The sequence below is a fragment of the Phascolarctos cinereus genome, unplaced genomic scaffold, assembly GCF_003287225.1.
Source record: "Phascolarctos cinereus isolate Bilbo 61053 unplaced genomic scaffold, phaCin_HiC Scaffold_2;HRSCAF=192, whole genome shotgun sequence".
Classification (NCBI taxonomy): Eukaryota; Metazoa; Chordata; class Mammalia; order Diprotodontia; family Phascolarctidae; genus Phascolarctos; species Phascolarctos cinereus.
The window spans coordinates 50,440,429-50,454,448 of record NW_027555625.1 but is presented as its reverse complement, the minus strand read 5'-3'; the positions used below and the strand labels follow the sequence as shown (position 1 = coordinate 50,454,448).

Genomic DNA, 14,020 nt, shown 5'->3' with positions numbered 1-14,020 from the left:
TGATGGAGTACTATTGTGCTAGAGGAAATGACAACGGGGGTTCAGAAAAAATATGGCAAGACCTATATGAACTGATGCAAATAGGAGTGAGAAGAACAGGAAAATCATTGTGCACAGTAACAACAATGTTGTAACAATGTTGTAATGTTGATCAACTGTGACAGGCTCCGCTACTCTTGAGCAATACAATGATCCAAGACAATTCCAAAAGACTCACAATGAAATAATACTATTTACATCCAGAGAGATATATGATGCTAAACTCTGAGTGCAAGCTGAAATATAATTTTCTTGGGGTTTTGTTTTGTTTGCAATATGGTTTATATGCAAATGTTTTGCATAATTTTATAAATAATTGATATAATGTCTGCCTCCTCAGTGGCTGGGGAAGGAGTAAGAGATAGAGAACCTGGAACTCAAATTTTAAAAAGTCTTTTAAAAATAATAGATTGGAAGCAAAAAAAATGTCAATTTCTGATGTTGAACCATTGGACAATGTGAAGGGCTTTTCTTGGTGGCAAGAACTCTCTCTCCATCTTGTAGCCCCTTGAAGAGTAGCTGCCAGCCTTTCCTTCCCCAAACGCTACCCACGATGATGTCTGAGGGCTCCGGGCTGGAAACCCAGCTATTCCCAAGGCTCTTGGGCAGGGACTGTCTCCACAGGGGTCAAGAGGGAGACGGTGGTCAAGGTGGTATGGGTGGTTTGCCTGTTCTTGTCCATGCTGCCTCCTGTCTCTCCCTGACTCAGGGAGCTTTGTACCATAATTCTGGCCTCTCCCCTACAAAGTTGCCTCCTCCAAACCTAGCACCCCATTCACTTCAGACTCTACAACCTAGAGGCACAGTGGTCAAATGGACAGAGTTGGCCTGGGAACCAAGGTCACCTCCATTCAAAAGTCCTGCCTCCGACACATGTTGGCTACATGACTCTAGACATGTCACTTAACTTTTCAGTTGAGTGAACCCCATTACCCTTCCCCACCACATACCCCTAAACCATTCTAAGGCTGTAAACTCAAGAGAAAAAGTGCTGACCTGCAGTGGTAGAGTAGGCTGCTTCTATCAATGAAGTCACAGATACTATCCCTATCCAATCCTGTTCTGTCCTGTCCTAGTCCCTAGAAATGGGAATAGGGAAGAAATAAAGGTTGAAGAAGAAAGAACTAAGGCAAGAGATTAAAGAACCTAAGAAAGTCTAGAAGTTAAATTTTGATTGAAGGATTTTCCACCATTATTACAAGGCTTCTATTAAGAAATGAGTCTCTAGTTAATCATCCTTTTTTCTCTATAGATTAAAGTTATTCCTTCAAAATAGCTGCTTCTTTTAATAAGTCAAACAGGACAAGAACTCAAATTTTGGAAGAATCAGATCTAATCTCTTCATTATGGAAAAATCGAAACTTCTCATATTAATTCCATAAAGCTTACATTGGCTGAGAATTTTTTAATCCACAACTAAAAGGACTTATCTTTTTTTTTCTCCCAAGTTCCAAATTATATGACAGATCTCAACATTTTATTGATAGAACTCCTCTGTCAGGTGTTACAAGAAAAGTTTCTGTAAGCAAGTATTCAGTGTTAGCACTCTGCTCTAATGTATGAACTTGTGCAAAAGCTAGTCTCAAAAACCAGGTAAGGGAAATAGCATCATGGTCAAAGAATCATATGCTTGCAAAGCAACCAAGAATTCACAAGAACTAAAGACTCCTAGAAATAAGGGTCAAGAGCCTTTGTCACGGGAGATGAGCAAAACCCTGAGAACCTCCTTTCATACTTTTCAGATATCCTAGTCAATGGTTTAAAAAAAGTTTCCAAAAGGTAATTGAGAGAGACACTTTTAAAAATTATTTTCCTTAGCCAGACAAGTTAGTTTCAAGGGAAAAAAAAGTTAATTCTTTCTAAAATGCTTCTTTGAGGGGCTGGTTGGTTTTTTTTATTTCCTGTTTTACAGGATGTGAAACCGCATGTGAAAAAGCATGTTGCTTACTAACAAGGTTTAATTTCCTAAAAGAGTAATAAAAAGTTTCTCTTCTATTTCTCCCCTGCCACTAGTTTAGACACATTCAAATAGCATATTCATGATGATCAAGTTTACAGTATCACACTGATTCAAATGAAATTTTTTAGCTTTTCTAGATACGACAACAAAAAGAACCACTCAAAACCTTAATGACAAATTTATGAACCAACAGATCTACTATTCTTCCCATTAAGAAACATTTCTATACCCTAGCACAATCATTACTGTGAGTCCAAAGTCTGGAAGTCCACCACCATTAGGAAGAGAGATCCAGGCAGGATTCAGGGATTCCTGCTTGCTAGTAGAGAGAAATCAGCTGAGGGGGAAAATGAGGTCACTTTGCTGCTCCATTTCACAGTAAATGAAGTTTCTGTTACACTCAAATTCTGACAGCTTTTTAAAAATGAAATCTCAACTGTTCAACCATTCAATAAAGGTCACATTTTCTGGAAGTAAATTCATATCAAGAAAAGGTGATTTTATTTTTAAAATGCAAAACAGGTACATGCTAGTTTCTTTACAAGTGAGAAGACTGCCTACTGATTTTTAGAATAATAAATAATTCACTACACAGATGCTGAAGGGCAGTCCTGGAAACTTTAGTCTTATATTTACCCAGATGGTAAGGATACAGTAATTTAGATATGCCTCACATTACCAACCCAAGAATGAATTCAACCTTGGTCTTTTAAAAAAAAAAGGTCAAAAAGGAAAAGTATAACAGGAAACCTCTTTTGAGGCCCAAAATTTAATCCTTTCAAGACTACACATTTTTTTACCCTGAATAACACAGAAGGTATATACAATATAAGTTCCTAATATTTCCCTGAAAACAGAACTTCAGCCAATCAACAAGCATTTTTTTATATTTTTTTTAAATTTGTTACTTATTTTTAGCATTCTTTTTTAAAAATTCTGAGTGTATTCTCTCCTTCTGTCCTGACCCTCCCCTCAATCCCTTGAGAAGGCAAGAATTGTAAATTATATATGTGAAACAGTAACAACAATATTTTATGATGATCAAGTGAAATGATTTAGCTTTTCTCAGAAATACAATGATCCAAGACAATTCTGAAGAACTTATGATGAAAAAGGCTATCCATGCCCAGAAAAAGAACTGATGGAGTCTGAGTACAGACTGAAGTATACTTTTCATTTTACTTTATTTTTCTTGTTGGGATTTTTTTTTTGGTCTGTTTTCTTCCACAACATGACTAATATGGAAAAAAATATATACATGTGAAATTGTGCAAAACATATTTCCATATAAGCCATTCAACAAGCATTTTAAGCACTTACAAAGATCAGAGATGAGGAATCTATGGCCTCAAGGCTGCAGGTTCCCCTAAGCCCTGGGGATACCCCCCCCCAAAAAAAAACCAAGCAGTCTCTACCCTCAGGGAGCTCATATTCTAGTGACAGAAATAACACCAAGAAGATACAATATATAGACTAGATTAAGTTAGCCTTTCAAGGGCATGCAAGACTTTGAAAAGCCTTCAGAAGGAGTTGACATTTGAGTCCTGAAGGAAATCTGAGACTGAAAGAAGCAGGGGAGAAGCATATTCCAGGGATGGTAAACAGCCAGGTTCAGATGAAAATGATGCCTCCCTAGAAAATAAAACCTTGAAAACCGCTATATTCCTTAATTTTGTGTTTGCAGCCTTAAGTACCCAAGATCTTAACAACCAAACTCTCTCCCACTTGTTAAATGAAGGTCAAAAATCATCCAAAACCAAAAATTAGTTACTGTTTTGGTTAAAGTCAAACCTACATTGCTAACATATCCCTAAGAGCAGTAAAGTTACAAATTGTTAAGATTAAATTATGATCAAAACATTCAAGAGACTACAAAGTATACTGGACAGTTTTTCCTGTTAAAATTTATGTGCTTAAAGTCTCGGACACTTGTTACCACACCAAATATAGTAACCAAGAGTAAAGCAATTTTTGGTAAATTCTCAATTAGGGTATAATACCAGAGAAATCCCTTCTATTAAAACCTATCTCGTGATCAACTGTGATTCACTTAGCTCTTTTCAGCAATACAACGATCCAAGACAATTACAAAAGATTCATGATGGAAAATGCTATTCACATCCAGGGAAAGAACTGATGGATTCTGAATGCATATCTAAGTTTACTATTTTCACTTTTTTTTTCCAGGGGAGGGAGGGGGGAAGAGGTGGGGGAGTTGGTGGGTTTTTTTCTTTTGGTCTATTTCTTCTTTCACAACATGACTAATGTAGAAATGTTTTATATTATTGCATGTGTATAACCTATATCAGATTGCCATCTTGGGGAAGTGAGAGGGAAGGAAGAGAGGGAGAAAAATTTGGAACACAAAATCTTTCAAAAAGTGAATGTTAAAATTGTCTTTTCTTTTAATTTGACACAATCCCCACTTTCAAGGATTTCTGGTGTATTACTGAAGGGATATATTGTTGTTCAGTCATTTCAGTCACATCTCACTCTTTGTGACCCCATTTGGGGTTTTCTTGACAAAGATACTAGAGTGGTTTGCCATTTCCTTCTCTACCTCTTTTTACAGATGAGGAAACTGAGGCAAACAAGTGAAGTGACTTGCCCAGGGTTACACTGAAGTGCTATACCAGGTAAACAAATAAGAACAATACAAGAAAATTTGGGGAAAGAGTGAGCATTAGCCTGGGAAATTAGTAAAGTCTTAAAGGAGGAAGTGAGAACTGAGTTGAGTCTAGAAGGAAAAAATTCTGAGAAGCAGAGATGGAAAAGGAACACTTTTCCATGGAAGGGAGCAGGGCCGAGGAAAAGGTTTGTGGAAATGAAGAGAGGGTTATCCGATGTGAGCACCATCTAGAATTGAGGAGGCTTAGCCTATGGAGTTCCTGAAGGCCAACAGTAAGGAGTAAGAAAGATTTGGAAAAGTAGGTGGGAGTCAAATTATGGATGGCCTTAAATAACAAACTAAGTCTGTATTTTATCCTCTAAATAATAGGCAGTCAATGAAAGTGATTGCTTCTTCCTAAATCGTTCACATACTTATGCATTCAAAAAGCATTTATTAAAGTACAGTAACCCTGTGCTAGGATCTATGGATACAAATAATCCATGAAACTATCTCCCCTCAAGAAGCTTATTATTTTATTGGTGAGACAACAAGTATACAGAAAAATAAATACAAACTATGTACAAGGCGACTTGTGGAGAGGTCCAAACAGCATTTCAGCAGTAGGCAACACTTGAGCTGAACTGTGAAAGAAGGCACGAGTTTCCATGAGATAGAGAAGAGGGGGAAGAGGACATCAGCATAGGGGACCTGGAGACAAGAGATGTAATGTAGCAAACATGGGCACAGAGGTGTAATATGGCATAAAGGCAGCAATCAGTAAGTGAGCACAGTTGAAACAAGAATTCCTGTATGTGAAAACAAAGAAGGGAGTATCTGGAAGCATCTTGAAAATGCTTCATCGAGTAAGGCAGTTCACAACATTTGAGATATCCTAAGTATCTGCTGAAAAGACTACTAAAACTGGATGAAGAGATGAAGTGAACTAAAACTACTTTCTCCAAGGTTATCAACGATCTCTAATTGTTCATCCACAGACTTTACTCATTCTTCATCCTTTCTTGACCTCAGTACCTCTAGAGACGCTACTGACCATTCTCTCTCTTCTTCAAGATCCTCTCCTCACTTAGCTCTTATAACACTGCTATGTGTCCTCTTTCTCAACTTTTTCTCACCATGTCCCAGACTCCTTTACTGGGTCCTTACTTATGTCCTGGGCTCCTTAAAAACCCTTCACTAGACCTTACCATCCTCTCAAGCAATCATCAAAAAAGGAGTCTATTCACTGCCTTTATTTCCTTTTTTCTCACTCATTCCTCAACCCTTCACAACCTGACTTTAACCTCATCACTAAACTGAAACTGTTCCCTCCAAAGTTACCAATGATCTTTCTTCTAATTGCCAAGTCTGATAGTCTTTTCTCAATTTCAATACTTCAACACCTAGGGGCCACATCTGATATGGGTTCTTTGACATCATTCTCTCTGGGCTCAGAGACCCTTCTTCCTTACATACAGTTCCTCAAGGTTCTGTCCAAAGCCTTCTCCTCTTCTTTTATATGCTTGGTAACTTTATCCAATCCTGTGGATGTAAGTCTCATTTCTATGCTGATGACTTCAAGATGGAAATATCCAGCCCCCACTCTCTCCTCCTAAACTTCAATTCTGCATCACCAATTTCCTGTAAGACATTTCAAACTGATCGACCCGGAGATATATTAAACTAAACACAGTCAAAACATGGCAAATCTTTCCTCAAAACCATGAGTTCTTAAATTGGAGTCTGTGAATTTTTTTATTATTTTTATAAATTGTATTTCAACAAAATTGGTTTCCTTTGCAATCCTAAATTTTATTTTATCACTTAAAAAAACGAATGTGAGGAGTCCACCATAAGCTTCACCAGACCATCCCTGACTCAAAAAAGATTAACTCCTCATCCATATTAAGATATGAATAACATCCATATCCAATTAACTGCCAACTCTTGCCCTTTCTATCTCCACATCTCTCCCAACTGATCCCTCCTCTCTACTCACAATTGCCACCTTAGTTCACACCCTCATCACCTCTCACTTAGATTAGTGCAAAAGCCTCCAAATTGGTCTCTCTGCTGAGTCTCTCTCTCCCTCCAGTCGATGCTACACACTGCTGCCAAAGTAATCTCCTTTAAGTAATTTTCATTAACTGCATATTTGACCATGTGACTCCCTTACTTGATCAAGGCCATCAGCTTTTTATTGCCTTTAGAATAAAATAGAAACTCTTTCTTTTTAGCTTTTAAAGCCCTCCACAGCCTGGCCCCAACGTCTCCTACCACCCTGCTGGATATTATCCCCCTCCTACACTCTGGGATCCAGCCCAACTGGATGGCCTGGTTTCCTTCAGCTCCAGGCCTCAGCCTCTACACTGCCCAACCCCCAGGCCTTCAATGCACACATTCCCTCCTCCTCACCTCAGCCTGAATCCTCTTCTTCCTTTTAAGACATAGCTCAAGCATTTCTGCATTAAGCATTTCCTGATTACCCCTCCCCCACTGCCAGTGCCCTCCTTACCAAACTACCTTGAACACAGTTGTGTTTATTCATTTATAATTATAGTTATATACGTATACTTTAAGGTACTTGCTGTCTTCCCCATTTGAATGCAAACTCAATGGGAGTAGAAATTACTGTACTTCTTCCTCTGTATTTCTATGCCCCATGCCTAGCACAGTCCAGGGTGCAATATTGGGACTTAGTACTTTTTTCTCTCTCCAATCCTCTCTTGGTGATCTCATCATGGTTCATATGCCATATCTAGGCAGATGACTCTCAAATGAACATAAACAACTATAATATCCAAAGCTAGAGCTGTAAGAGATCACAGGCCAACATCCACATTTTAGAGCTGAAGAAACTGGGGCTCATCGAAGCTAAGTAACTGAACTTGAGGGTCTTTTGACTTTCTTGTATCCCCAGCACTTGGCTCCTCGCCTGGCACTTAATAAATGCTTACTGACTAATCCATGGAGCAAGTATCAGAGACTGACATGAACTCAGTCCTCTGCCCCCAAAAAAGACTCATCTCCCCCCACCTTTAAACCTATCCCTCCTCCAAACCCCCCTTCTGAGAAGGGTGCCACAAGCCCTCAGTTCTTTGCTTTCTATTTACCAGCAACTCTTCCTTTTTCCTCACCCACTTCCCCTCAGATAACAAATATTGAGGATTCTACTTGTATTAACACTTGGCTCCCAACTAGATCCCTTCTTTTCATTCAAAAGGCCACCAACTTACTGCAGAGCCTCATCACTTCTCCCCTAGACAACTGTCTCCTAATTGTTCCCCTGTATCTATTCTTTCTCCTCTCCAATTCATCCTCCAAACATCTACCAAAATGTTCTTCCTCAAACATAGGCCTACCGTAGCATGCCACTCTGCTGCTGAAGAACCTTTCATTGTGCCCTACTGCCTGAGGGTTAGCAACATGAACCATGTTCTTGTGGAGGGATCCTCTCTACTACTAACAGCACATTTCCAACTAAGTATCAACATGAGACTGAATAAGGTACACAAGACTTCAATTTAAACACCTAAATAGGCAGCAAGTGTTTTATTAGAACATGAAAATATGTGCATACATCAACACTGAACAATTACTTCTTTAGTTTTTAAATATTAATGTCATTTAAGTTCAACAACAGACTTCTTCAAGTCATATGGAATAGGTCACTCTAAAACTCATTTGGGTGCTGAGTGATGACAGTGATAAACTGGCAGACACAGGTATAATGAATAATCATGTTTTGCCACTCTACTATTAACTGGAACATATTTTACTATTTAAAAAGTGCGCCCCTAAATGGCAGTTTTGAATGATCTGCAGTAATGGACAGATCAAAACATTTGTATTTTGGCGACTGATGAAGATTCTTCTTTGAACTAGCTTTTACTGATACATTCTAATTATGTTATTTAATTGATGATGGGCTCATTGCCCATATGTAAAATAAGTATAAGTATCCTCTTCTAACTGATGAAACATAACCTTAATATGTCAAGGCTGCTTTAAAATCCATGGCATACAAAGCTTTATAAATATTATTCTCAAATACAAACAGCAGAGTTTCTTTTTCTAACTAAATTTGTAGAAAGTTCTATTTGTCACTATGTCAACATGGTAATTATAGCTAAAATGACAACCACTAGTCATACGCAGCCCATCTGGTTTAGTAAGATGAAAGGCACTGCTGGTGCAGTGTGATTAACATGGCTAGTCTACAGAGAGGCTACAGAAAAACATCTGACAGTTGTACTCCAAGTTAAAAGGCTGCCACACAATCAGAACAGCAAATGAGAAATGGAAGACATGTCATGTAAAAAAAAAAACTTAGAAAAGTTTCAGGTCTGGACTAAATTGCAGAATGTAGCTTTTCACTAAATATTCACCAGACATACACAAGGTAGGCAAAAAAAAAAACCAGCAACTTGATCTTTGTTCCCTTCTCTCCCTATCTTCAAAATGGACAGTCAAATAAGCTCCTGCTCAAAACAATGAAAATACAGAAACAGAAAAGCTGAATGGGGGAAGGGACGTAAAGAGGACTCAGGACGTGGAGGTCCAATTCAAGTTGAAGAATCAAAGGTGAGGGGCAGCTAGGTGGCACAGTGAATAGAGCACTGGCGCTGGAGTCAGGAGGACTTGGGTCCAAATCCAGCCTCAGACGCATAACACTCACTAGCTGTGTGACTCTGGGCAAGTCACTTAACCCCAAATGCCTCACCAAAAAAAAAAAAAAGAATCAAAAGTGAGCCCCTCTCACAAAACAACCATAGGTCTTCCAAGACTGCTACCATTTCAATGAACTGATCTAACGGATCAAAAAGAACAAGAATGCAGGTACCAGGCAAACATAGGGTTTCAGGGCTTCAACCAAGAACTATTCAAATAATGTCATTGAATGAATTTGCCCAAACCAAGATTATGCAATGGCACCTCTTCCAAAAATCAACATAATCGTTGACAGCATGGGGAGGGATGGGGGGGGGCTGCACTTCAGGCTGGATTGCATTCCTATGGGAAACACAGCATGTGGAAACTCCCTCTACTAATTCAGATTAGGGAAGTAACTTGGTATAACGAAAAGAGCATTAGTTTTGGAATCCAGAATCCAAGAATCTGTTCAAATTCCACTTCTGCCACTGACTACTACGTGGGCCCCAACTGGTCTTCTGGTCTCTAGTCTCTCCCCTCTCCAAACTAATGTCTATGCAGCTGCCAATTTAACATTCTTAAAGCACTGGTTTTGACCACTGTCATTACCCTACTCAAAAAGTTCCAGTGGCTCCCTATGGTTTCTAGGATGAACTACAAATTCCTTTATTTGGCATATAAAAGCTTTCACCACCTCACTCTACATTACTCCTCCTCTTCATACACTCCAAGGTTCAGCCAAATTGGCCCATTTGTTGCCCCATGCCTAGAATTTACTCCCTCCTCAATTCTGCCTGGCCTGGTTAAAATGCCTAGCTTACAAAACTCAGCTCAGGAACCATCTCCTACAAAAAGCCTATCTTGATTCCATCCCGTCTCAAGCTGCTCCGTCGTCTTCCTTCTCCCAGTAAGGATTTCATGTCTTATTTTCTACATATGTAGCCCAAACCAGCAACAGAATGGAAACTCCTTGAGATCAGGAACTGACTTGTCTGTCTTTATGTCCTGATTTTGACACTTATTAGCTTTGCGACCTTCAACAAGTCACAAACTCCCAGGGCCTCATCTGTAAAATAAAACTGAAAACAATGGCTTCAAAGGAGCATTCCAGCTCCAGATCTATGATAACTGGAAATTCTTTGTCACTTAGTCCTAGAGAGTTGCTGAGGCCCTAACCATGGCCACACAGCTATTACATATCTGAGAAAAGACAGAAACCCAGTTCTTCCTGCCTCCAAGACCAGCCCCCTAAGTACACCCATCGAGCTTTTCACTTACGTGATGACCAAGAAAGGAAGGAAGATTCCAAATACTGCAGTTCAACCATTATGCACATTTCTACACGTTGAAAAGGGCAAGAGATGTTTAGCACACGGTTCAAATCACTGTTTTCAACCCTCATTTGAGAAAAAAGAAAACCATTCTGAAACAGGTAAACTCACATCTACACCAAGACCTCATAGTATGATTTATCTCAAGATTTTCAGTCCAAGTCCTCTTAATTCAACTATTCTTTCTCAAAACCATAGGAGATCTCCTCCAAACTCAATAAAAGTTAGCACTTTAAGGTATGTTTTGCAAAAGACTTAACAGAGACAGAGCAACTATAACAGAGCCACAAGAAATTCAAGCACCGAGAAGAATTCAAGCTTCTCAAAAAAAGAAAGAAAAAAAGAAAAAACAGTAAGAATAAAAGAACCCAATCCCTAGCAAACTGACTTGTGGCAAAACCGACCACACACACAACATATACACATACACATACACACACACACACACACACACACACAGAGTAACCGCCCTGCCAGGGGATGATGAAATGAGGAACGGAAATTAACATTTCAGGCAGCGTCTCACATTGTTCCTTGAAGCCAGATCTGCCGGAGCAGCCGCAGCCGCCGCGGCTTCGCTGCTCCAGGTCCCCTTCCCCCTTCCCCCTTCCTCCCCCCTCTCTCACACTCACACACACTCGCTCACACTCGCGCGCGCACACACATACACACAGGCCGATGCTGACTGCCCCGCATTCCTCCCCCTCCTCCGGCTCTGCCCCCAGACGCCCCCGCTCTCCTTCCGGGGGCCCCCTCCCCCTCCTTCTCCTTTCCCTCCCCTCCCCCCCCAGAAGCCCACCCTGCTCGGAGTCGCCGCTCCGGCCCCACCCCCTCGGGAGCCCCGGCCACCTCCTCCGGGCAGCTCCCGGTCTCTCGTAGTGCTGCCCTGGCTCCCTCCCTGCCCGAGGGCCCGGGATCCCCGGCGGAGGTTCAGCCGCTTCCCCAGCGCAGCGCGGAGCCGGAGCCCGAAGATCCCGGGGCTGCCGCCGCTGCCCGGCCTTCACCACACCTCCCCTCCTCCTCTTCCTCCTCCTCGTTCTGGCCTCATCCCGGCCCGTCCCGCGATCCCCGTCCCGCTCCACGGTGGCCTCTCCCACGCCCCGCCTGCTAGCTCCCGCCGCCGCCGCCTCCCCCGGGCCTGAGCTCGAGCTCCCCGCCCCCACCCGCGGGCCCCGGGGGAGGGCTCCTGCACCGCCCGCTGGGCCTCGCCCGAGCCAGGCCTCCCCTTCCTACCTCCAAAGGGCCGCTCGTTCCGGCCGGGGCTGCGCGGGGCACGAGCGGGGTCAGCGACGCCAGGCCCGGGCCCGGCGGCTGCTTCCCGTGAAGCCCCGGCCGCGTCTGCCGCGGGGGCCGCACGCGAAGGCCCCGCTCGGCCGCAGGGACGACGAGCCGCCGCCGGCGGCCTCGGCCTCGGCCTCCCCGGGAGTCGACGACGGCAAGAGCCAAGCGCCGGAGGCCGGGAGAGCCGGGGCGGGAGGCGCGCCCGCCCCTCGAACGACGGCCCACGGCGAGGGGGCGGCGGACGCGGGCGGGACGAGGGCTGGACCGCTCTCCTAAGGGGCCGTCTGGCCGCAGACTCCGCGGCGGCGCCTCCTCGCCTGGGGCTCCCGATCCATAGCGCACAGTTCCGAGGCAGCCTCTGACTTCCAGGACCCAGCGGCGGCTGCGGCGGCCGCAGAGCCACATGAGACGCGCGCTCCCATTGGCCCGCCGTGTCCGCCGACGCTATTGGCCCGCCGGACGGAGCACAAGAGACTGTGTACGTCACGCCGTCGGGGAGGAAGTGCGCTAATAGGGGGCAAAGGGGCGGGAGCTAGGAATGGGCATGCCCCCCCTTTCCCCAGAGGACAGACAGGAGGCAGGACGAAAAGGCAGGATTGGTCGCGACCATTTTCGACGATGTGTTTCTACGTAGGGTGGGCGCGCTAGGAGGAGGTCGGTGGATTGGCTGCCGGCCCGGATTGGTCATTGGGTGGTTCTTTCGCGTTTCTCGTTGGCGATTGGTCCTTTCTAAATGCCGGAAATGATCAGGAGAGCGGCGCAGGGCTTTAGTGTGGAGTGGAGGGGCTCTCGAGCGGAATTCCTTGAGATTCTCGTCTCCTTGGCCCTGAACGGCCTGACTCGGACTGGGAGACCGCCCGATCCCACCCCCGACTTGCTCCTGTTCCGAGGGCCGAGCGCCCAACCCTGACAGGGTCACGGCGGGCCTTGTCCTTGCGTTATCCCGGGGCGGTCTCGGGGGAGCGCGGGGCCAGCCCGGCCCAGCCCAGGCAGGCCCTTCCTGGCGGGAGGCGCGTCCTTGGATCCCGCCGCGTAAACACGGGGCCTAGGGAGCCGCCCCTGACGCGGCCCGCCTGCCGCCCACCCCAGTTATGCCGGAGTGCTCCGCCTGGCCTGCTGTGCCATCTGGGCTTGACTTAATATTTGGACTACGGCTCCCATGTAATGGGTTTCCTTTGTAGCCCTGTGTATTTTGTTTTAAAACCATTCACCAGACTGCCCAAGGGGTCCAGGACTCCAAAGCTTAAGACCCTCTGTTTTTTAAAGCCCCTGGGAGCTTTCATAAGTTAAATGTTTTACTTACTCTGGTATACTCATTTATAATATTTTAAAGAAGCACTGTAGTTAAAACAGTCCTCAGCATACAGTAAGCGCTTAATAAATGCTCGTTGACTGCAAAGCTCCTTAAAAAGAAGGCGCTGCTATTTAAATTTTCTACCATGCCCCAGCTCCCACCAGAGTCCCTTGTGCACATAAATGTTTGTCGATTCAGACAAATTTTATCACTTTAAGATTTACGGGAAAACGCTTTCGGCACAATCCTATGAGGTAGGGAGCATATTATAATGAAAAACTTGAGTTTCTGTTCAGTGGATAAGTGACTTGCCCAGGGATCGATCCAAGTCTGCAAACATTAAGTGGTTGCTTTACTTATAGACCCTTGGGAGGGATACTAAGTCAAAAAGGAAAAAAAAACTGACAAAAGGGGGCGGGATAGGGGGGAAAGTGTAGCAAAAAGTAAAGTTGGTACTTGGGCAGGTACTAGGAATAAACAAGTTGAGTAGGGTTCTTTGAACTTTGACCAAAGAAGAGAACTGTGACAATTCAAGTGACCTAGGAAAGCTTCCTGTAAGAGGTGGCCCGGGCTTGATTGAAGGAATCTAGGGATTCCAAGAGAAGAAGGTGAGGAAGGAATACGTTCTAGACCTTCGCCACAGACGCGGAAAAACAGAGGGTGAAGTTCTAAGAACCACAAGTAGGCCAGTTTCACTAGAGTGCCTGAAGGGGAATAATGTGCAACAAACCTGGTCAGGTAGTCTGGGGCCAGATGATGAAGAGCTTTAACTACTAAATTGAAGGGTTTGTATTTTACCTTAGAAGCCACAGGAAGCCTTTGAAGTCACCCAACTGGTAGGGTTGGAACTGGAA

General features: G+C 43.7%; 1 protein-coding gene across 1 annotated transcript in view; it reads right to left on the bottom strand.

Annotated features, from left to right (window-relative positions):
• Positions 1-11,896, bottom strand: part of ANKRD11 (ankyrin repeat domain 11) — a 365,863-nt gene extending 353,967 nt beyond the window's left edge. Inside the window, exon 1 of the mRNA XM_078149379.1 lies at positions 11,825-11,896. The gene's annotated coding sequence lies outside the window, so the exon portion shown is untranslated. The remainder of the gene's footprint in view (positions 1-11,824) is intronic.
• Between the last annotated feature and the right edge of the window lie 2,124 nt (positions 11,897-14,020).